The sequence below is a fragment of the Pongo abelii genome, chromosome 11 (genome assembly GCF_028885655.2).
Source record: "Pongo abelii isolate AG06213 chromosome 11, NHGRI_mPonAbe1-v2.0_pri, whole genome shotgun sequence".
In the NCBI taxonomy this organism is placed as follows: Eukaryota; Metazoa; Chordata; class Mammalia; order Primates; family Hominidae; genus Pongo; species Pongo abelii.
This window is the reverse complement of record NC_071996.2, coordinates 111,350,608-111,373,781: the sequence shown is the minus strand read 5'-3', so window position 1 is coordinate 111,373,781 and position 23,174 is coordinate 111,350,608. Positions and strand designations below refer to the sequence as shown.

General features: G+C 42.4%; 1 protein-coding gene and 2 pseudogenes across 1 annotated transcript in view; all 3 read left to right on the top strand.

Moving 5' to 3' along the window:
* Window positions 1-4,730: 4,730 nt before the first annotated feature.
* Window positions 4,731-5,488, top strand: LOC112132402 (large ribosomal subunit protein uL6-like; annotated as a pseudogene).
* A 5,662-nt stretch (window positions 5,489-11,150) lies between these two features.
* Window positions 11,151-23,174, top strand: part of PLEKHM3 (pleckstrin homology domain containing M3) — a 204,149-nt gene continuing 192,125 nt past the window's right edge. Inside the window, exon 1 of the mRNA XM_024243818.3 lies at window positions 11,151-11,437. The gene's annotated coding sequence lies outside the window, so the exon portion shown is untranslated. The remainder of the gene's footprint in view (window positions 11,438-23,174) is intronic.
* LOC112132439 (U6 spliceosomal RNA) lies at window positions 17,073-17,170 on the top strand (annotated as a pseudogene).

Here is a 23,174-nt window from a genome sequence, read left to right as displayed (position 1 = left end):
TCAAAATCCCACATATATAAAAGATAGAATATTGCATTAAAAGGGTTGATCCCCAGAAGACCCTCCATGCACTGCCATCAGTCCTGGGCAATCAACTGTTCTCTGGCTCCCCTCTGGCCTCTCTGGCCTAGAAGATAGCAACCTGGAGGCCCCTCCTTCTAGATCAGGTACATGGGGCTTCAGAATTCCCTGCCCTGAAAGTTGAGAGCCTGCCTGCAGGGCTGCATGGGCCTTTTTCCCAGGGTTTGTCATCCTGGGGGCTGACCCAGCTGTCAGTATGTCATCATAGGCCTGAGGAGTGACTTCATCTGGGGAAGCAGTCGGTGAAGTTAGGACATGGCCACTGAGGTATATGCATACACATGTGGGTCCTTGTGGTGCAGGACAGGGCCTAGGCTGGGAATCTAAGGGCACCCATTTGTTTTCTTCCCCCAGTCCTTGTAACTATCAGGGGTGTACCTGCCATTAAGGACCTGTTTCTGGCAAGGTGAAACTTTGCTCTTTGAATTTTTCCTGGCAGTTTAGTTTTGAGCACATGTCAAAGTTTTGTTACACTCTGGCTGCCAGGACAGTTCAACTTGGTTTTTTTGTTTGTTTTGTTTTTCCTTTTTTATTTTTTTTGTGGAGAATGGGGTCTCACTATGTTTCCCAGGTAGATCTCAAACTCTGGGGCTCAAGCTATCCTCCTGCCTCTGCCAACCTAAGTGCTGGGATTACAGGTGTGAGCCACCATGCCCTGCTACCAGGGAAGTTCAACCCAAAGATTCACTCTTGGTAGGACATTTTGTAAGAAGGGAAAATAGGTCATCATTTCTGATTAAAATTCAGTATATTCTTTTTTGTTATTTTTATTTTTTGCACTACTCTGCAATATGATATCTCCATTTTGCTGCATGAAATAACAGGTTATTTGTCAGAGGCCAAATATTACTAAGCACTGTTATAAACTCTCAATACGGGCTGGTTGCGGTGGCTGTCACCTGTAGTCCCAACACTTTGGGAGGCCAAGGTGGGCAGATCACTTGAGGTCATGAGTTCGAGACCAGCCTGGCCAACATGGTGAAAGTCATCTCTACTAAAAATACAAAAAATTAGCCGGGCGTGGTGGTGGGTGCCTGTAATCCCAGCTACTCGGGAGGCTGAGGCAGGAGAATCACTTAAACCTGGGAGGCAGAGGTTGCAGTGAGCTGAGATCATGCCACTGCACTCCAACCTGGGTTACAGAACAAGACCCGGTCTCAAAAAAAAAAAAAAATCTCAATGTGAATTAACTCAAAAGTAGTTTGTGCAATGCCTGAAAATTAAAAAGTGGTAGAGACAAGATTCTAACCACAGTGCAATGCTGCTTCTATTCAATCTCCTCTGCTTTTTTACCTCTCCTTACCCTTTAGGTCAAACTCAAACCCTCCCTTTTATAGAAGCCTATCTGAGCAGCTCCATCTGATTTTCTGGACTTCTGGACATTCCTTTGCCTTCATCCCTCCCTGGATGTTTACTGTTTGGGACTGCTGGAAATCTTTCCAAATTTGTATCTATTAGCTCTACCATCTAAAAGTGAAAGGTCTCAGAGTATATGTTCCAGGTTGAAAAAAATTTTTGGGTGAAAAGTGACTAGATTGACAGTTGAGTAGGCAGATGACTCGTTTCCCATAACAAGTATGGTGGACTCTGTGATATACTGCCCAGATTCCCCATCAAAAAAGGACTTATTGCTCCAGCTTCCAGGAGTGCTGTCAGAAGATTACCATCAGTGGCCATTCTTCTTAGGGACTGTCTCAAGTTCATAGAGCCACCTTGCCCTAGAGTGGCCCATATCCAATGACTAAGGGATGTGGGAATACAAAATCCTGGCCATCTGGGTCAGTGGTGTGCTGGAGCCAGCTTCTACTGATTCTTAAGGCTTTAATATGTGCATTTCCAATTCTGTGTTCTGTGATGATACATCCAGAGCTTGAAATTAGGCACAGTAGGGATTTTTATATTGTGAAAATTGGCAAACTCTAACAAATCAGAACTTTTACTTTTTCAGAGTCAGTTTACCAGCACACCACTGACCTTGGTTCTACATAAAACTATGCTGAAGCCACATCAAGATTGAGACAGTTTTTCTTTTATAATATTTTAACTTTCTGGACGATTCTCTTGTAATCACCCAACGGCTTCTTCCTGCCCACTGCACGGATAAAATCAATATACTAAGACCGTGGCATTGCAGTAGAGAAAGAGTTTAATTGACATGAGGCTGACTCATGCAGAGGAACTGGAGTTATCACTCCAATCAATCTCCCCAAAGGCTGGAAGACTAAGGTTTTTATGGACAATTTAGTGGACAGGAGGCTAGGGAATGGATGCTGCTGATTGGTTGGGGATGAAATCATCAAGGTGTGGAAAAAGCTCCTGGTGCACTCAGTGCGCCTCTAGGTGGGGCCATATGACCAGTTGAGTTATGAGTCACAAATCCAGGTGAGGTCAGTCTGAAACAACTACAAACCCAGTGTTCGTTTCTACAATAGTGATGTTATCTATAGGAGCAAGTGGGGAAGTCACAAATCTTGTGGCCTCCTGGCCACATTACTCCTGGCAGTAAAGGATTATAGAAACTACACTACATTTTATCAGAGTTCAAGCCCCTTCCATAATCCTATTCTGTGGCCTTTCATTAGTCTTACAAAAGCGGGTTTCTGTCCCTGAGCAAGGAGGGGGCTAGTTTTAGGGAGTGAGTATTATCATGCTTGCTTTCAAGTTAAACTATAAACAAAATCTCTCCCAAGGTTATCTTGGCCTATGGCCAGAAATGACCAAAGATAGTTTGAAGGTCAGAAGCAGGATGGAGTCAACTATGTCAAATTTCTTTTACTGTCATAATTGAAACCACAAAGGTAGTTTCACTCATCTATAAGCTGTTAATGGAGGCCTCTGGATAGTACTGACCATTATACAAGCCACCAAGAATCAATGAACCTCATACCTAGAGGACAGTGAATTCCTGTAGTAAATGCTTGGTTTTTTCTGTTTTGTTTTGTTTTGTTTTCAAGATGGAGTCTCGCTCTGTTGCCAGGCTGGAGTGCAGTGGCATGATCTCAGCTCACTGCAACCTCTGCCTCCCAGGTTTAAGTGATTCTTCTGCCTCAGCCTCCCGAGTAGCTAGGACTATAGGCGTGCACCACCACGCCCAGCTAATTTTTGTACTTTTAGTAGAGATGGGGTTTCACCATGTTGGCCAGGATGGTCTCCATCTCTTGACCTCGTGATCCGCCCACCTCAGTCTCCCAAAGTGCTGGGATTACAGGCATGAGCCACTGCACCCAGCCAGTAAATGCTTGTTGAATGACCACATTCAAATTGCTCTATTAACGTCTTCTGTAAATTCTATCACTTATTCTTGATCTTTCTAGTTTAAAAAGCCTTGGTAGTTGGCGGTGGGGTGGGAAATCATTGAATAGTTAGCTTTGCTAATGGCTTTTTGCTTTTTTTCTGTTAACTTATTTGTAGAAGTGATAGTCAAAAGAGTTAAAGACATATATGGCCTGGCCATCAACTAATCAAAAAGAATCCTAGGCTGGGCACAGTGGTTCATGCCTGTAATCCCAGCACTTTGGGAGGCTGAGACAGGTGGATCCCCTGAGGTCAGGAGTTCAAGACCAGCCTGGCCAACACAGTGAAACCCTGTCTCTACTAAAAATACAAAAATGAGCTGAGTGTGGTGGTATGCACCTTTAATCCCAGCTACTTGGGAGGCTGAGGCAGGAGAATCGCTTGAACCCAGGAGGCGGAGGTTGCAGTGAGTCGAGATTGCGCCACCGCATCCAGCCTGGGCAACAGAGTGAGACTCCATCCCCCCAAAAAAAAAGAATCCTGGCCCTAATATAAGAGCAGGGTCCTAGAGATACCCACCATTTCAGCAAAATAGGGTCAGATATTAATCTTTTGTGTGCTGGATCTTAGGATGTGGGAGGTTCCTTGTAAAGAGACCTTAAGATACTTAGAGTGCTTAGAGACTGAAGCTAGTTACCAACCCATATGGAACTGTTTCAATATTTTAACAATATTTTAACAGCAGGTATGTCCTTGTGGGTGCCTTCCAGCTGAACAGCAGGTTCATTTATACTTTTAAGGAATAACTCTGTGACTTCAATATTTGACATCTCCTATGCTTTTAATTTACCTAAAGAGACAAACAACAGTAATTACACTATGTTAGTCTTAATAAATATCCTAATCATTTTTACTTGGGCTTATTTTGGGAGATGGGTGAGGTATACTTGGCTTGCAAATTTTAAGCTATAAATAGCACTAAAAATGTTCTGATTAAGTTTAAAACACTTTTTGATGAGATTTTTGTTTTATTTCTTGGAAGACAGCATTGATTTTTTTGAATCCTGGCTTGAGCATTACTTTAGTAAATGAAGGCTAAAAGGAAAATATCTAATGAAAGTATATAGTAATGGCACTTCCTCATATGACGTTTAACATTTTTTGAGATCATTTACTAAGTACCATAATACTTGTGGAGGAAAATGCAAAGATGAACAAGACAGGGTGCCTGCCCTGCCAGGGATGCTGAAGGGGATATGATGGGGGAAATTTTGTATTTGTCAATTAACCTCAATAAAGCTGGGAAAAATCAATTAATTAATTAAAAATGGGGAACCTAAAGTTGCAAAAGAAGAGTTTCCAGGAGTGGGTTAAAAAAAAAAAAGGGCTTTTTTGTTGTTGTTGCCACATCTACTGCAAGAATGAAGACCATTCTCAGCAACCAGACTGTTGACATTCCAGAAAATGTCGACATCACTCTGAAGGGACGCACAGTTATTGTGAAGGGCCCCAGAAGAGGCCTGTGGAGGGACTTCAGTCACATCAGTGTAGAACTCAGCCTTCTTAGGAAGAAAGAGGCTCCGGGTTGACAAATAGTGAGGTAACAGAAAGGAACTGGCTACCATTCAGACTATTTATAGTCACACACAGAACATGATCAAGGATGTTACACTGGGCTTCCATTACAAGATGAGGTCTGTGTCTGCTCACTTCCCCATCAACGTTGTTATCCAGGAGAATGGGTCTCTTATTGAAATCTGAAATTTCTTCAGTGAAAAATACATCCCCAGGGTTTGGAGGAGGTCAGGTGTTGCTTGTTTGGTATCTCAAGCCCAGAAAGATGAATTAATCCTTGAAGGAAACGACATTCAGCTTGTTTCAAATTCAGCTGCTTCGATTCAGCAAGCCACAACAGTTAAAAACAAGGATATCACCAGCATGGCACATGTATACATATGTAACTTACCTGCACATTGTGCACATGTACCATAAAACCTAAAGTATAATAATAATAATAATAATAATAATAATAATGATAAAGGATATCAGAAAAATTTTGGATGGTACCTATGTCTCTGAAAAAGGAACAGTTCAGCAAGCTGAAGATCTAAGAGTTGTCCAGCTGCAGAAACAAGATGCTGGAAGACTCCTAAGACCTATTTGTGATATTTAAATGATGCAATAAAAGACCTTTGATTTGGGGAAAAAATAGGTGTCTGAACTATAAAATGGGAAGAAAGGGGTATGTGGGAGATAAGTCTGGAAAGGTGAAGTGTCACTCAAGACACTTTCAGTTGTAAATGTCAGAAACCAACACAAACTCCCTTGAGATAACATGGGCTTCATTGATAATAGAACTATAGGGTCTAGGAGGTGAGGTTAGCTCCAGGCCTGAGGAGATCCTGGGACTCAAGCAAGGTCATTAGCTCTTACTCTCCCACCACACCTTCCCACTCCCCTCACACGAAATCTTCATCCCTCCCTTGGTGTTACTCTCCTCTCTCCCGTCACCCTCCTTCCCTTGTTCTGCAGACAGGCATTCTCATATGGTGGGAAAGATGGCCATCAGGGGCCTCCAATTCACATCCTTCCAATCCTGTATCCCAATAGGCAAGGCTCCTTCCACAGCTTCAGAGACAAAAATTCCAGGGAAGGACTCTGATTGGCTGGGTCACATGCCCACCCTGGCTCAACTGCTGTAGCCAAGAGACTAGGGTACTGTGAATAGTAGAACTGGCCTAGCATTGATCACATACTTACCCTGTGTCTTACAGGTAGGGGAAGTTCCCAAAGGAAGTAGGAATGCTGAGTGCAGAAAAACAGAGATGCCCCCACATGTAGGAGGGAGCCAATAATGTAGAGAGCCTCAAGGTCAAGCCATGAAGTCTGAACTCCTTCTGGCAATAGGAGGTCATTAAAAGTATTGGAGGCTGGGTGTGGTGGCTCACGCTTGTAATCCCAGCACTTTGGGAAGCAGAGGGGGAGCAGATCACGAGGTCAGGAGTTCAAGACCAGCCTGGCCAACACGGTGAAACCCTGTCTCTACTAAAAATACAAAAAATTAGCTGGGCATGGTGGCAGGTGCCTGTAATCCCAGCTACTCGGGAGGCTGAAGCAAGAGAATAGCTTGAACCCAGGAGGCAGAGGTTGCAGTGAGCTGAGATCACACCACTGAATGCACTCTAGCCTGGGCAACAGGGCTAGACTCCGTCTAAAAAAACAAACAAACAAAAAAAGTATTGGAGTAAGAAAGCGGCTGTGGATTAACAATTGGACTAGATAATCTTCTAGGTTTCATTTCATTCTAGTTTTGGGTGTTTTTTTGTTTTTGTTTTTTAAGACAGGATCTCACTCTGTTGCTCAGGCTGGAGTAAGAAAGCAGCTGGGGATTAACAATTGGACTAGATCATCTTCTAGGTTTTGTTTCATTCTAGTTTTACGGTTTTTTGTTTGTTTTGTTTGTTTGTTTGTTTGACAAGATCTCAGTCTGTTGCTCAGGCTGGAGTGCAGTGGTATGATCATAGGTCACTGCAGTGTCCAACTCCTGGGCTCAAGTGATCCTCCTGCATCAGCCTCCTGAGTAGCTGGAATCTTATGCCACCACACCTGGCTAATTTTTTAATTTGTTATTTTTTGTAGAGATGGAGTCTCGCTATGTTGCTCAGGCTGGTCTCTAATTCCTGGGCTCAAGTGATCCTCCTGCCTTGGTCTCCCAAAGTATTGGGCTTACAGGTGTGAGCCACTGCCCCCAGCAAACCTTAACTACTGAGCTACAGCATGAGGCTCCATTCTGTGTTAAAAATCATTCTGATTATTGAAAGAGAGGCCTTCCTGAATGTTAGGGTATAAAGAAGTCAAAAAAATGGTTGCCCTAATGTAAACTATGAACTTTACATTACATGGGTGGTAAGGATGTGTCTGTCAGTGCAGGTTCATTGATTGTAATAAGTGTACCACTGTGGTGCAGGATTGATAGTGGGAGAGGTTGTGGGTTTGAGGAGCAGGGGATACATGGGAAGTCTGTACTTTCTGCTCAATTTTCCTGTGAACCCAAAATTGCTCTAAAAGACAAAGGAAGGCCGGGTGCGGTGGCTCACGCCTGTAATTCCAGCACTTTGGGAGACCAAGGCGGGCAGATCACAAGGTCAAGAGATTGAGACCATCCTGGCCAACATAGTGAAACCCCGTCTCTACTAAAAATACAAAAATTAGCTGGGTGTGGTGGCACATGCGTGTAGTCCCAGCTACTCAGGAGGCTGAGGCAGGAGAATCACTTGAACCCAGGAGGCAGAGGTTGCAGTGAGCCGAGATTGCACCACTGTACTCCAGCCTGGGCAACAGAGCCAGACTCCATCTCAAAAAAAAAAAAAAAGACAAAAGAAGATGGTGGAGCTGCGTTTAGCAGACAACCTTTTGAATGGAGATATGAACTTAAATATTTTACATTTAGAGAGGCAAAATGTTCCTAGCTGACATACAGAGGCCTAGCTGACATATAGAGCTCCTAGCTGACATACAGAGGCCCATGAGCCAGTGGCTGCCTAGCTGAGATTATTCTCAGCCCTAAATCTTTCAGCCTTTTTCTGGGATCATCCCCTTAATTCTGGTGCTGAGGATCTGTATTAGTGAGAGTGAATAAAATCAGTCATTCTGCAAACACAGCTTTTTTTTTTTGAGATGGACTCTTGCTCTATCTCCCAGGCTGGAGTGCAGTGGCATGATCTCAGCTCACTGCAGCCTCCGCCTCCCAGGTTCAAGTGATTCTCTGCCTAAGCCTCTGAGTAGCTGGGATTACAGATGTGTGCCATGACATCCTACTAATTTTTGTATTTTTTAGTAGAGACAGAGTTTTGTCATGTTGGCCAGGCTGGTCTCGAACTCCTGTCTTCAAGTGATCCGCCCACCTCGGCCTCCCAAAGTGCAGGAATTTCAGGCGTAAGCCACTATGCCAGGCCAAAAGCAGTTTTTTAAATGCATTTTATGTCCCAGACTTCATGCTTAATCCATGAAAAACAATGACAAATCACAAACTCCTGACATCAGACTTCAAGACTAGACTGAAATAGTTTTTCTCAAAGGGTGGTCCATGGATCACCTACATGGGAAGCACTTGAGGACCTTGTAGAAATTATGGAATTCAGGACCCTAATGTAGGTAGATCTTCAGAATAAAAATCTGTGAATGTGTGACCCAGGAATCTGTGGGTTTTTTTTTTTTTTTTGGTTTTTTTGTTTTTTGTTTTTGTTTTTTTTTTGAGATGGAGTCTCACTCTGTCGCCCAGGCTGGAGTGCAATGGCATGATCTCGGCTCACTACAACCTTTGCCTCCTGGGTTCAAGCAATTCTTCTGCCTCAGCCTCCCAAGTAGCTCGGACTACAGGCACCGGCCACCACATCCGGGTAATTTTTTGTATTTTTCGTAGAGACAGTGTTTCACCATGTTGGCCAGGCTGGTCTCGAACTCTTGACCTCAGGTGATCCGGCCGCCTCAGCCTCCCAAAGTGCTGGGATTACAGGCATGAGCCACCACGCCCGGCCTAGGAATCTGCATTTTTAACAGCATTCAAGAACCTTGACACTCAAAATGCAGCATCACTTAGGAGATCATGACTGTTGGAGAGGCTCCATCCCAGACTTACTGTATCAGAATCTGCATTTTGACAGAATTCTTACCCATTAAAGTTTGAGAAACACCATCCTAGAAGATTCTGTTCCATGTGAATTTTGAGAACCACCAATCCAACGGAAGACTGATCTGTGTAGCACAATGTAATGGGTACATTTATAAAGGAACACATGAGAGCCTCTAGGAGTGCATAATAGGAGCAATTTCCCCTATCAGGCAAGGTTTCCAGAAGAGGTGTGATGTCATCTGCTTTTTTTTTTTTTTTTTTTTTTTTGAGACAGTGTCTCGCTGTTTTGCACAGGCTGGGGTGCACTGGCTCAATATCAGCTCACTGCAACCTGCGCCTCCTGAGTCCAAATGATTCTAGTGCCTCAGCCTCCTAAGTAGCTGGGATTACAGGTTGTGTGCCACCATGCCTGGCTAATTTTCGTTTTAGTAGAAACAGGGTTTCACTATGTTGCCCAGGCTGGTCTCGAACTGCTGGCCTCAATCAATCCACCCGCCTCGACCTCCCAAAGTGCTGGGATTACAGGCGTGCACCACCATGCTCTGCTAATTTTTGTATTTTTAGTAGAGATGAGGTTTTATCACGTTGGTCAGTCTGGTCTCGAACAGCTGGCCTCAAGCGATCCACCCGCCTCGGCCTCCCTAAGTGCTGGGATTACAGGCACGAGCTTACAGGCACGAGCTTACAGGCACGAGCTACCGTGCCCGGCCTTTTTTTTTTTTTTTTTTTTTTTTAGAGTGAAAGTTTATTAAAAAGCTTTAGAGTAGTAATGAAGGGAAGGAAAAGAAGAAAAGAATACTTGGAAGAAGACCACGCAAGTGACTTGACAGACCAAGCGCCTGTTACCTGCTTCTTAAAGAGCAAGGAGAAATTAGCCAGGCTAAGTAAGAGGATGGGCCAGGAGTGAGAACTCTCATCAGAGGGAATCACATGTACAAAGTCCTGAGGAAAAAGAGAATACTGCAAGTATTCTCTTTTGGTAATTAAAACAAAACAAAACAAAAAATGTACCTCTGGCCAGGTGAGGTGGCTCACACCTGTAATCCCAGCACTTTGGAAGGCAAGGAAGAAGGATTGCCTGAGGCCAGGAGTTCAGGATCATCCTGGGCAACACAGGGAGACCTTGCCTTTACAAAAAAAAGAAAGAAAGAAAAAAGAAGTTAGCCACGTTGTGGTGATGCGTGCCTGTAGTCCTAGCTACTCAGGAGGCTGAGTTGGGAAGATCCCTTGAACCCAGGAGTTCAGGGCTGCAGTGAGCTATGATCGTGCGACTGCACTCTGGCCTGGGCACAGAGTGAGATCCTGTCTCTAGCAAAACAGAAAAAAAAGTACCTCAAGTTGCAGGGTTTGAAGAAAACTTATTTAAACTTCGAATATCAACCAAAGGAAATTTTTTCTTAACTCAATGGTTAAAGATTTGCTTATTAATCTTCTGGAGGGTGGGAAGAGGAATCAGAGTTTTAGATTTATATGTTTCATCCCTGACCCCTTTGACCTTTTTTTTCTTCATTCCTTTGTTCATTCATTTGTTCAGATATATGTACATTGGGCCTGTGCTAGATGCCTCTAGATGGTGGCGAGTGAAACTGAAATAGTGCCTGCCCTCAGGGAGTTTATAGGTGAGATGGGTGAGCGTGGGAAAACCAATAAAACAAATAAGTGTGTACTTATAAAGTGAGAAAATGGCTAAGAAGTGTGCTATGATGGAAAACAGACAGGAAACTGCAAGGAAGTTCTGTCCAATCAGACCAGCATATCCCTGCAAAGCGACCACAGTCACTGCAGGTGGGATGTGGGCGGTCTTACCAGGCAGTCCTGCCCGCGTGCACACACACGCACACTCTATTTTGCTGGGAATCCGCAAGTGGGGGTGAAGACCTCACCTCAAAACCACCCCCCTTTCAAGCTGCGTAGGAAAGGACAGTGAAAATGGATTTTAACTGCAGCCCCAAAACCGGAAATGAGAAGCAATCTCCAGAATAGTCCCACTGTTGGAAAGAACTTATCTGAGTAATTAATTCCCTTAGACAAGGGAGCTGCTAAAAACCAGCCCGACCCTGACATGTTCTAAGTGACATTTTCCAATCGCAAACACCCATTTTGGCGTTGGGTGGAGCAGTGAGGAGACTCCGCGACACACGCCATTGCTTTCACAATGTGTACAAGAGGAACTGTATATAAGAAAGCAAAGAGATAAGGAGGTCTGGCGGGTGCGGTCAGGCCCGGCCTAGCTGCCGGGTCACTCGGGCAGGAAAGACGCGTCCTCGCGGCCTGGAACCTTGTGTGTCCGGCTCTGGCTGCCCGGGCCGCCGGCGGAAGCATTTCAGAGTGGGACTGCGAGAAGCCGCTTGTAAACAGAGCCGGGCCGGGATGGTCAGCGGCCGGGCGGGCTGTCACCGTGAGGCGGGCGGTGGGCTGCGGGAGCCAAGCCCCCGCCAGGAGCGGACTGCAGGCCCCGCAGGTGAACGGAGAGTAGCAGCCGGCGCCCAGGTGAGCATCCGTCTGCTTCTGTGCTGCCTGGCCGGCCAGTTTGGGGGATGGGGTGGAGGCGACAGCATTGTAAATATCCGAGCAGCTCCCAGGGGTAGCAGTGATTTTGCTGTTTCTTGCATGCTCAGGTTTTTATTACGTGCTGGAGATTGTACCACATTGCAATGGCTAATGGGTGAGGGGAGATTACATGATGCATTGTCTGCTTATTTTTGTGAATCAGGTATATAATAGGAGGAGAAAGTAGGTGAAATAGTAGGTGATCTTGTTGAGTGCGTTATTAGTACCCCTGCCATCCCCGCCTGGGGATTATAAAACCAACTCCCAGCAGAGCTTTTAACCTACATCAGGCTGGGGCTTCCAGAAAACGATTGTTCTTTCTGTCGACTCTGTCCGTTTTTAATGTATAGTAAATGACACCACATGACTGATGACAAGCATGGTTTGGTCTTGTAGGAAAGAATTATTAGGCTAAAAAATCAAGATAAGAAAATCTCACACCCATCCCTTAAATAAAAATAAATTACTACTGAGATATATATTTGGATGACAAATTGAGACTGGTCTGGATGTATACCTTGCAAAGCAAGACAAATTTGAATTTACCAGGTTAAACTGAGATTGAGCCATGCTGCTGTAAACTTATTTAGAAGTTTATTTCTCTCTTCTTTTTTCTTCCTTGGAAGGGACCAGAGAGAAACAGCTGAATTTTTTTCTCTATATTTTAATTTAAGTAATCGTAGTGAGTTGTGATTGTATTTATAAAGTATTTTATTGTAAAATACTACATGTAAATTATAATTGGCATACTTAAAATACAAGGCAGTTTTTGACTGACTGACTTCAAGAAAATGCCTTAACAAAAGCTGGGCTATATATCTAGTCTCTAAAAATGTCAATAGACATTCGTAACCATGGTCACATAGTCTTTTAGACAGGAGATGAATATTAGGTTAAATTGCACCTACAATAGATAGATATACGTAGAAGAAATGATACTAATTCCCGATGAGTTTTTCTTTACAATGAATATTTTTACAATGTCATGGTTTATAGCAAAAACTATAAAGCCAGACTACTTCAGTTTGAATTCCTGCTTGGTCACTTCTTAGTTGTGTAATCTTGGGCAGTTTACTTAGCCCTTCTGTTTCCTATCTGTAGAATGGGAATAATAACAGTATTGACCTCATTAGGGTTTTTATTATTGTTATTTTATTTTATTTTATTTTATTTTGAGACAGGGTCTTACTCTGTCACTCAGGCTGGAGTACAGTGGCGTGATCATGGCTCACTGCAGTCTCGACTTCCTGGACTCAAGCGATCCTCCCACCTCAGCCTCCCGTGTGGCTGGAACCATAGGCACAGGCCACCACACCTGGCTAATTTTTGTACATTTGGTAGAGACAGGGTTTCACCATGTTGCCAAGGCTGGTCTCGAACTCCTGAGCTCAAGGCTTAGAACAGTACCTGGCATATAGTAATTGCTATATAGAAGTTTGTTAATAAATATATAAAATAAAAATATGCCAGTGTTGAAAGTGGAATGGTGATTACCAGGGCCTGGAGGGAGGGAGGCAATGGGGATTTGTTGTTTAATGCTGTGGTCCCCTGGTGCTTTTTGGCACCAGGGACCGGAAGACCATTTTTCCACAGAGCGGATGGTGTGGGGTCGGGGAGTAGGGGGGTGACAGTTACAGGGTGAAACTGTTCCACCTCAGATCATTAGGCATTAGTTAGATTCTCATAAGGAGCGTGCAACCTATATCCCTTACATGCACAGTTCACAATAAGGTTTGCGCTCCTATGAGAATCTAATGCTGCTGCCGATCTGACAGGAGGCAGAGCTCAAACAGCAATGCGTGGCTGATTCATCGCTCACTGTTGTGTGGCCCAGTTCCTAACAGGCCATGGACCCGTACTAGTCTACAGACATGGGGGTTGGAGACCCCTGGTTTAATGGGTATAGAGTTTCAATTTTGCAAAATGAAAAGAGTTCTGGAGATTGGCTGCACAACAATGTGAATGTACTTAACAATACTGAACTGTACACTTAAAAATAGTTAAGATGGGGCTGGATATGATGGCTCAGGCCTGTAATTCCGGTGCTTTGGGAGGTTGAGGCGGGGGCATTGCTTGAACCCAAGAGTTGGAAGTTAAGTGAGGTATGATTACGCCACTGCACACCAGCCTGGGCAACAGAGTAAGACCGTGTCTTAAAAAAAAAAAAAAAGGTTAATATGGTAAATTTCATATTATATGTATTTTACCACAATTTAAAACTTCTAAATACCAATGTTAGCAAAGTTACGTTTTCAAAATTTTATTAGCATGCTGCAGCCCCATTCATAGTTAGTTGCCTTTGCCATTATGGAAATGCAGCTTCTGGCAGTCATCAGTAAGATTCATTTTTTTTAGTAGATTTGTGTAATTGAGATTTAATTATAAAGAAAACAAACAAATGATAAGAAACAACACCTAAGACTGGCAGGCAGAATTCTAAAAATGCCTCTCTACTAAAATTGCTGTCTGTAATCTGTGAAACCTGTGCATATAATAAGATATCACTTTCTCGATTATGTTATGTGGCACAGATGAATTTAAAATGGTGAGATTTTCTGGGTGGCTCTAATCTAATCGCAGGAGCCCATAAAAGTTGGGAGCTTTCTCTGTCTGGGAAATTGGAGACACTTAAAGCAGGGGAAGGACTCAGCATGCTGTGTTGGAGCTTCGAAGGTGGAGGGGAACTGTTGAGAAGGAATTTGGGCAGCCTTGAGGAGTGCTGGAGGCCTAGAGTTGCTGAGGGTGGCCCCAGGTAACAACCGGCATAGAAAGAAATGGGGACCTCTGACATAAGCCACAAGGAACTAGATTCTGTCAACAATCCCAATAAGCTTATAACTGGATTCTTTACCTGAGTTTCTATTAATAGATAAGAGCCCAGCCTGGCCACCACCTTGGTGTCAGCCTTGTGTGAGAGACTCTGAGCAGAAAACCCAGCCAAGCCCATCCAGTTTTCTGACCTTCAGAACTGTGAGAAAATAAATAGGTGTTGTTTTAAGCTACTTAAGTTTGTAGAAATTTGTTATGAAACCATAGAAAACTAATAAAGAAAAATTGAAACAATAGCAAAGTATCATTTTTTCCGAATCTCAAATTAACATAAATTTTCAAAAATCCTCCTCACCAGTTAGTGTGCAGCACAGCAGACTCTTGCAAATGCTAGGAGGGATACACACTTGCTGTAACCTTTCCGAACAGCTCATTGGTGAATGTATGAAAAGCCTCAATGGTGCTCCTACCTTTTGACCCAGTTAATTCCACTTCTAGGGTCCATCCAAAGGAATTTATCAGAAATATTTTAAAAGTTAATGTTCAAAGATGCTCAATATAACTTTATTTAGAAAAAAACATGTGTAATAACCTAAATGCCCCAAAACGGGAACAAATTATGGTGTCATCAATAGATACAGTGTTATGTAGACACTAAAAAGGATTTTTTAATGAAGAAGTTTAACAGTGTGGAAAGGTGTTACCAATGATTGCTAGGTGGGGAAAAATGCATATCTATAGTAAGCTCTGAACTATGTTTAAAAAGACAAAATCTACATAAGGGCTGAAAGGGCCACAACGGGGCAGTGCTTTTTTCCAGTGGAGGGTAAATAGGCATTGTTTATTTTGCCTTTTATTCTCTTCCGTATTTTCAAAATGACAAGCAATGAACATGTAGTACTTATTTATAATCATAAAAGTCAATAAACGTTATTTTAAAAGCTGTTAAGTCTCTACATTGTGGGGAATACAATCACTATAAAACATTGTACAGTCAAATACTGGAGATAATAAAATCCATAAATAACGTAATTATGTGGCAGAAAGTGATTTTTTAAAGAAAACAAGATATAGAAAACAAATTATTATTGAAAAGATTGAAAATAAAGTTGGAAACTTATTTCTCAGTAGGGTAATAAGTGAAAGCTTCATGGTAGAAGGATCGCTGAATGTCATGTAGAAGTAATAGAAAAAGGAGGCACATGGCTGAATGTTCATTAAAAGTATCTGTTTTCTCATAGATTGATGGATTTAGGTTTTGGGCTATGGACCCAGGTTAATTATACTAATGGAAAACAACTGTGAAGAATATGTAACCATTTACAGAAAAAAATGGTGCCTGATTAGGAAAACCAAGCTGGTCCTAGCCCAGTAACATCTTCATTAAAAAACATCCAAGGCTAATATTTACTGAATATTTATGAGATACTTGACATACTCTATTACAGTTTAATCTTGTATATAGCCTTTGCTTAAGACTTGAAGTCATTCATTTACATATTTAAAAAGTAGGCAGATAGACGGGTGCTAATTTAATTACTAGTTTCAAAAGACCTGACTTTAATGGGAACTTGGAGAAGGTTAGATTGGGCAGTTTTTTTAGGATTCTTTATCTCTAGTCAGTTTCCAGCAGCACCAAGCTACTGCTGCTGTTACTTTTATTTTCCCATTGTCACGCTATCCTATTTCACCTTACCCTGTCCTCCAACACCCCTAGAAAAGTACAGAGGGTGTCTGTGGCCCCATTGGTTGCTGGCCAAAGGCTGATTTGCTTCAGCAAATGTTAACCCCTTAAAATAAAAAGTCTGGAGGGATATCTAGCAAGGAGTTGTTTTTTTCTTCTTGCGTTCTCCTTTTAGAGTACATTTGGCATTTGGTTCATAAGGAACTGAACTACATCCTAGCTTGGAGTTTCTGATGCAAGCCAGTTAATTCAGAGAACTCAGTGCTGAGTGAGAGCGTGATAAAAATGACCACCAGCAATAAATTCCATGCGTTATGTTTGCTCTGTTTCATTGGCTACTGTGGATCATACCAGACATTGAAAAACATGCATAATTTGCCTTTGTGCTGACAAGGTAAAAGTTTTATTTGTTCCATAAGTAATTAATCTTGATGACAGTATGAGTGATGAGCAAAAACCAAAGTCAAAATATGGAGGCAATTGCATTAAGATGTCAGGCATGCTGTTTTCATTAACATTTTGTTTGTTTTTTGTACACTTGTTAATTGTTAATTTGAGTTATGTGGTTCAAATAGAATCCTTCAATTATATGCCACATTTATGACCATGGTAGAGATTTATTTATCCTGTTCTCCTGACTAGTGTAACCAGTTTATAATTCAGTACAAACTAAAGCTCTTCTGTCTCGCATTATTCAGTTTACCTGTGAATACTTATGTAACTGGGAAATTGTTAAATATCCACTTCACCTGGTGTTCTGTAGGTGTGATCATATAAATGTTGATTTTTCAGTCACAGAACAAAAAACATGTGTTGCAGGTTAGAAACATCAGAAATATAACTAGCAGATTTTTTGCTCCAGGAAATTAGCTGAATGATCTCCTCCTACATGTTCTTGATCCACTTTTACCCACACTGTAATTTTTCCAGAACAACTTCTCTTCCACGTTCAGGGATTCATTAATTTGTTAATTCAGCAAGTAAGGATTGAGCACTTGTTTTGTGCCATGGCACAGTACTTGGAGCTAGGAATGAACAAGACAGGCACAGTCCATGCCTTCATGAAGCTTACAGTCTAGTGAGGGAGACAGACAGTAAACAGGCCATTTGAAAATAACTTGTGTGCTCGCTTCGGCAGCACATACATTAAAACTGGAACAACACAGAGATTAGCATGGCTTCTGTGCAGGGATGACATGCAAATTTGTGAAGAGCTCTTTCAGGTAATGTTAAGATGTGTATGGTTTATACAAATTGTAAAAAACTATAAAGTAAAAAAAATAAGGTGCATAATAATGGAGGAAATCTGGGTGCTATGGGAGCATATAAGAGGCCATTTAAAATGGACCTGGAGGTCAGGAGAGATGTGATTCCTTGTCAAGGACTGAACAGCTGAATTAGACTTAGCCAGGTTGTGTGTGTGTGTGGGTGGGAGGTAAGGAGGGGACAGTGTTGATAAAGAAGATGAGGGTGATGGTGGTGGAAAACAGTGTTCCAGGCAGAGGAAACAGGATAGGTGAGAAAGCAATTGGAAAATTCCAGGTTTGGTTTTGTTTTCAGACAGGGTCTTGTTTTGTTGCCCAGGCTGGAGTGCAGTGGTGTGATCATAGCTCACTGCAGCCTCAAACTCCTGAGCCCAAGCGATCCTCCTACCTCAGCCTACTGCATAGCTGGGACTATAGGTTCACGCCCCCATGCCTGGTTAACTGTAAAAATTTTTTTTGTAGAGATGGGGTCTCACTATGTTGCTCAGGATGGTCTTGAACTCCTAGCCTCCAGCAATCCTCCCATCTTGGCCTCCCAAAGTGCTGGGATTACAGATGTGAGCCACCACACCTGATCCCAGTTTCTATAAATCCTTTTTTTTTTTTTTTTTGAGATGCAGTGGCACAATCACAGCTCAAAGTGCTGGGATTACAGGCATCAGCTACTGCTCCTGGCCTCTATAAATTCTTTATATGTAGATATAGAGTGGGGTTGAGGTGGGAGTGGGTGTGGGGTGAGGGTAGGGGTAGAGAGAGAGATTAAAGAGATAAGGCCAAGAAGGTAAGTGGCCATAAACTCTTTCAGGTAATGTTAAGATGTGTGTAGTTTATCCAAATGGCAATAGGTTTTAATTTTGGAAAGAACATTTTGGTTGCAGTGTGGTGAATGGATTACAGGAGGGTAAGACTGAAGGGAAGATTGGATGGTGGTGATTGCATGAAGGCAGTGGAGACAGAGAAATGGATAGATGTGGCCGATGCTGTAAGATGAGAATTCATATGACTTGCTAATTTGGAGTGATTGCAGGTGAGGGAGCCAGAAGGATCAAGAATGATGTTTAGTTTTTGGGGACAGAGGATATGTCCTTTACTCTTTGGTGAATGCTGGGAGGAGGGACAGGTTTGAGGTAAGATGAGTTCACTGTCGCATATGCAGATCTAGAGCTTAAGAGTAATATGCTTTTTTTTTTCTTTCTTTTTCTTTTTCTTTTTCTTTTTCTTTTTGAGACAGAGTCTTGCTCTGCTGCCAGGTTGGAGTTCAGTGGCATGATCTTGGCTCACTGCAACTTCCGCCTCCCAGGTTCAAGCAATTCTCCTGCCTCAGCCTCTCAAGTAGCTGGGACTACAGGCGCATGCCACCACCACCAGCTAATTTTTGTATTTTTAGTAGAGATGGGGTTTCACCATGTTGGCCAGGATCGTCTCGATCTCTTGACCTCGTGATCCGCCCACCTTGGCCTCCCAAAGTGCTGGGATTACAGGCGTGAACCACTGCACCCAGCCGGAGAGTAATATGTTTCTTGCCTTCCACGTGGATCGCAGCTGAAGCCACAGGATGGAGAAGATTACTCAGGGGGAGGGCAGAAGAGAAACTAGATAAGAGGGTTATGGGCAAAACAGGAATACCCACACTTACGATATGGGCATAGGAAGGGGAACCCATAGAGGGCAGTGGGAGGAGCCTCCCGAGTTGAAGCAGAAATACCAGGAGAGAGCATCCGTGAATTCACGAGAGCAGTGCAAGGAGTGGGTATTCAGTAGGTCAAATACTGCTGTGTGGTTAGGTCAGATGCTGAGTGAAAAGTCTTTAGGGTTTAGCAAAAAGAAAATCACCGGTGACCTTTTCCTGTGAAGTTTCAGCTGGGGCAGAATCAGACTGCTTCTTGAGGGGAGAATGAATGAGCAATGAGAAATGGAGTCAGAAAGTATAAAGAACAAGTTTCTTCAAGAAACTTACAAGAAAAAAGAGAGGAAGGGGAAAGTATCCTAGCTGTGGGGGAACTTGGGTGGCAAAGATGGGTTTTACTCATTTTTTACTTTTTTGAGAAGAGATATTCCTTTTGAATTTTTATGCAACACTTGCGCCACTGAATCCCTCCTTTCCAAGACCACCAGAAAAGCTGTTGCACAGCAACTCCTACTGCCTTGAAAATGCTGGAGGAACCTTGAGTAGATTAAAACCTTATTTCAAAGCTTCCTAAACTCTGTCGCCACTCCCTCCACCAGTTCGTTGGTTTATAATGGAGATCAAAGAGAATGTGGTGACCTTTTCGTTGGTATCAGACACCAGTGGGCATCCTGTACACTGCTTTGGAGTTCATAAAACACTACATTATGTCATTTGATTTGCACTCCAAAAAAGGTGAGACAGGTATCCTTATTTTCCCTGCATCACAGACAAATTACAGTTGGCCCTCTGCATCTGTGGGATCCACATCAGCAGATTCAACCAACCATGGATCAAAAATATTAGGAAAAAAAAATTCCACAAAGTTCCAAAAGGCAAAACTTGAGTTTGCTAAATGCTGAATACTACATTGACTCCACCAAATGAGAGGATGTGTAGGCACTGTAATAGATATTGTAAGTAACCTAGAGATGACTTACGGGAGGATGTGGGTAGGTTATATACAAATATTACATAATTTTATATGAGGGACTTGAGCATCTGTGGATTTTAGTGTCTGAGGGGATCCTGGAACCAGTCCCCCATGGATACAGAGTAACTGAAATTCAGATTCAAGTTGCTTGTCCAGAATCACACTTCTCATAATGATACATGGAAAGTTGAGACCCAGATTGGCTAATTCCAAATATTGTGGTTCAAAAGTGGTTGCCTCACGCTGAAAGGTTAGCTATGGTCTCTGTATTTTCATGGTAGTATGGTAATATGAAACCAGGGTGTGTGTGTGTGTGTGTGTGTATATATATATATATATATATTTTTTTTTTTTTTTTTTATTGAGACAGAGTCTCACTCTGTCACCCAGGTTGGAGTACAGTGGCTCGATCTTGGCTCACTGCAATCTCTGCCTCCCAAGGCTCCAGCAGTTCTCCCACCTCAGCCTCCTGAGTAGCTGGGACCACAGCCATGCGCCACCATGACTGGCTAGTTTTTTGTATTTTGGGTAGAGACAGGGTTTCACCCTGTTCCCCAGGCTGATCTCGAACTCCTGAGCTCAGGAGATCCACCCGCCGCTGCCTCCCACCAAAGCGCTGGGATTATAGGTGTGAACCACCACACTCAGCCAGCATATCATCTTTTAGTAGATTATAGAAACAAGACTGAAGGTTGTGGCTCAATTTTGTTATTTTGTTTGAACCCCACATACATTGATATTTGCCCATCCCCCCAACAAAAGTCAAGTTAGTTTTAGAAGGAGGCAGTTTATTTTATTTATTTATTTATTTATTTATTTATTTATTTATTTATTTGAGATGGAGTCTCTCTCTGTCGCCCAGGCTGGAGTGCAATGGTGCGATCTCGGCTCACTGCAACCTCTGCCTCCTGGTTTCCAGAGATTCTCCTGCCTTAGCCTCCCGAGTAGCTGTGATTACAGGCACCCACCACCACACCCAGCTAATTTTTGTATTTTTAGTAGAGACGGGGTTTCTCCATTTTGGCCAGGCTGGTCTCGAACTCCTGACCTCAGGTGATCCACCTGCCTCGGCCTCCCAAAGTGCTGGGATTACAGGCATGAGCCACTGCGCCCGGCCAGCGATTTATTTCAATATGCCTTAATCATCAAAATATGTTTGAATTATCAATCATAACATCTAATTTGAAATATTTCTTTTAATTCTTTTGACAGAAACATTTGTTTGCAGGTTGTTTTAAGCAAACATTTTTACAAGTGTTTCTATTTATTGGCTAAATGAAAAATGATGTCGCAGGGAAACACTAGTAAAAGGTTTGGGCAATTAGGACTATGTAAACATTTGCAGAAGCACTTGTTTTGCCTAAATGAAGTCACAGTTATTATACCCTTGCAAACATTCCAAGTAATGTGTCCAAGGTCACTAAGACAATTGAGGTTAGCTATTTAGTTAGAGAACAACTTTTTACTGTGTTTGTTCAGGAACCTGTCTTCTACCATTCCCTTAGAGAACTTAATAATAATAACACAGAAGTATTATAGAGGTGATTTTTTTTAAATTAACTATAGACTACTTCCCTGGGTGTAAATATGATATTTAGCAATTAACTCTCTGGGTCATGGGATTAACAACCAGATTTTGAAATAAATAATAAAGTTGCTGGTGTTTGACACTAAAATTTGAAGCACCATGTTCATGTACTAAAATTTTAGCCATATTATCCCGGGGTAATTAATTTGCTTTGAATTGTCTTATGGGGCTGTGTGTATCTTAGAGTCTTGTTTCTACTCACTGACCATATTTCCCTAGATAAGTAATTTCATCTTTTTAAATCTCAGTTTCCTTGTCTGTAAAGTAGTAATAATAGCAGCTCTCTAATAGGGTGGTTGTGAGGATTTAACAACATAATGCAGTAAAGGGCTTAACACACATTAAGTAGTAAGTACTTTAGTAAGTATGCAATAAATATTAGCTATAACTTTTTAATCTTGATCTTAGATTAGGACTTATAAGAACTATATTTTGTTTTTAAACAGTTTATCAAATACATCATTCTACCTTTAAAATGTGTCCATCCACATTGAAGGAGTCCTCTGCAGGACATGTTTAAAGAGTTTAGCACAGCCGTAGCAGTGCCTGATTCAACTATTTGAGTCCCAGCTATCATATGCCTATCATCCTAATGTCAGAGCAAAACAATCCAAGAAGTATGGATCAATCAGAGCTCCAGAATTCAACTCCAGAATGTTCAGGCATTGTTTGATAAAAATCTATGCCATGCTAATGGTAATAGTCCATAATAAAAGAAATTCAGAAACTGTTTTAATGTAAACCCAGATTAGGGGGATGAAAACATAGTTCTTACTACTCTTTTTTGTTTTTTTGAGGTGGAGTCTCACTCTGTGGCCCAGGCCAGAGTGCAGTGGCACAATCTTAGCCCACTGCAACCTCCGCCTCCCAAGTTCAAGTGATTCTCCTGCCTCAGCCTCCCAAGTAGCTAGGATTACAGGTGTCTGCCACCACGGCCAGCTAATTTTTGTATTTTTAGTAGAGACGGGGTTTCACCATGTTGGCCAGGCTGGTCTGAAACTCCTGACCTCAGGTGATCTGCCCGCCTTGTCCTCCAAAGTGCTGGGATTACAGGCGTGAGCCACTGCACCTGGCCAGTTCCTACTATTCTTATCCTTCATACCTTATAAGCTTTTCTTCTGTCCTGTGTGATGGGCAGAAATTTTTCTGTCCTTCCATTTGTGCATAGTTAAATGACAAAGACTCATTCTGTTATTTTGCCTTATCTTGTGCTTATCTTTGAGGGTCAGAGACAGTGTTTTGTCTGCCTTTGCCAGCCTTGCTTGTTTCCTGACTAAATTGGTTAAGAGGCTGATTGGTAGCCAAGGTTGTTGTCACAGATTAAGTCCAAAAGAGAGGGAGAGGTCATAGATGCAGCCCATCACCGCTGAGTATGTCTGCCCTTTCAAACAAGAGGTGAGTCACCTTTTTGCTTAGATCTTATCACTGGTCTCATACTCTCAGGATGCCAGTTAACAAAGACCTAGGCTCACTTTTTAGCAGGTTCAAGTTCAGCAGAGACAGAAAATAAATCAACTAATTACTTCTCTCATACATTTACTCTGAATGCCCATAGAAACTGGTTTGTGAGAGTATGCTAAGCCATAAGCCGGTTGTTGTTTTGAAGGTTAAAGTTGTAAGTATTCTCCCTTCTGCTGGTGAGTTGCAATGACCAAAAGAGTTAAAGTCAACAGGAAGTGAGGGAATTATTAATTTCCCATGACACCCGCACCACCCAGCAAAGGCCTTCTGTTGGACAGGAATGTGTCTGTGGGTCAGGAGGACTTGAACA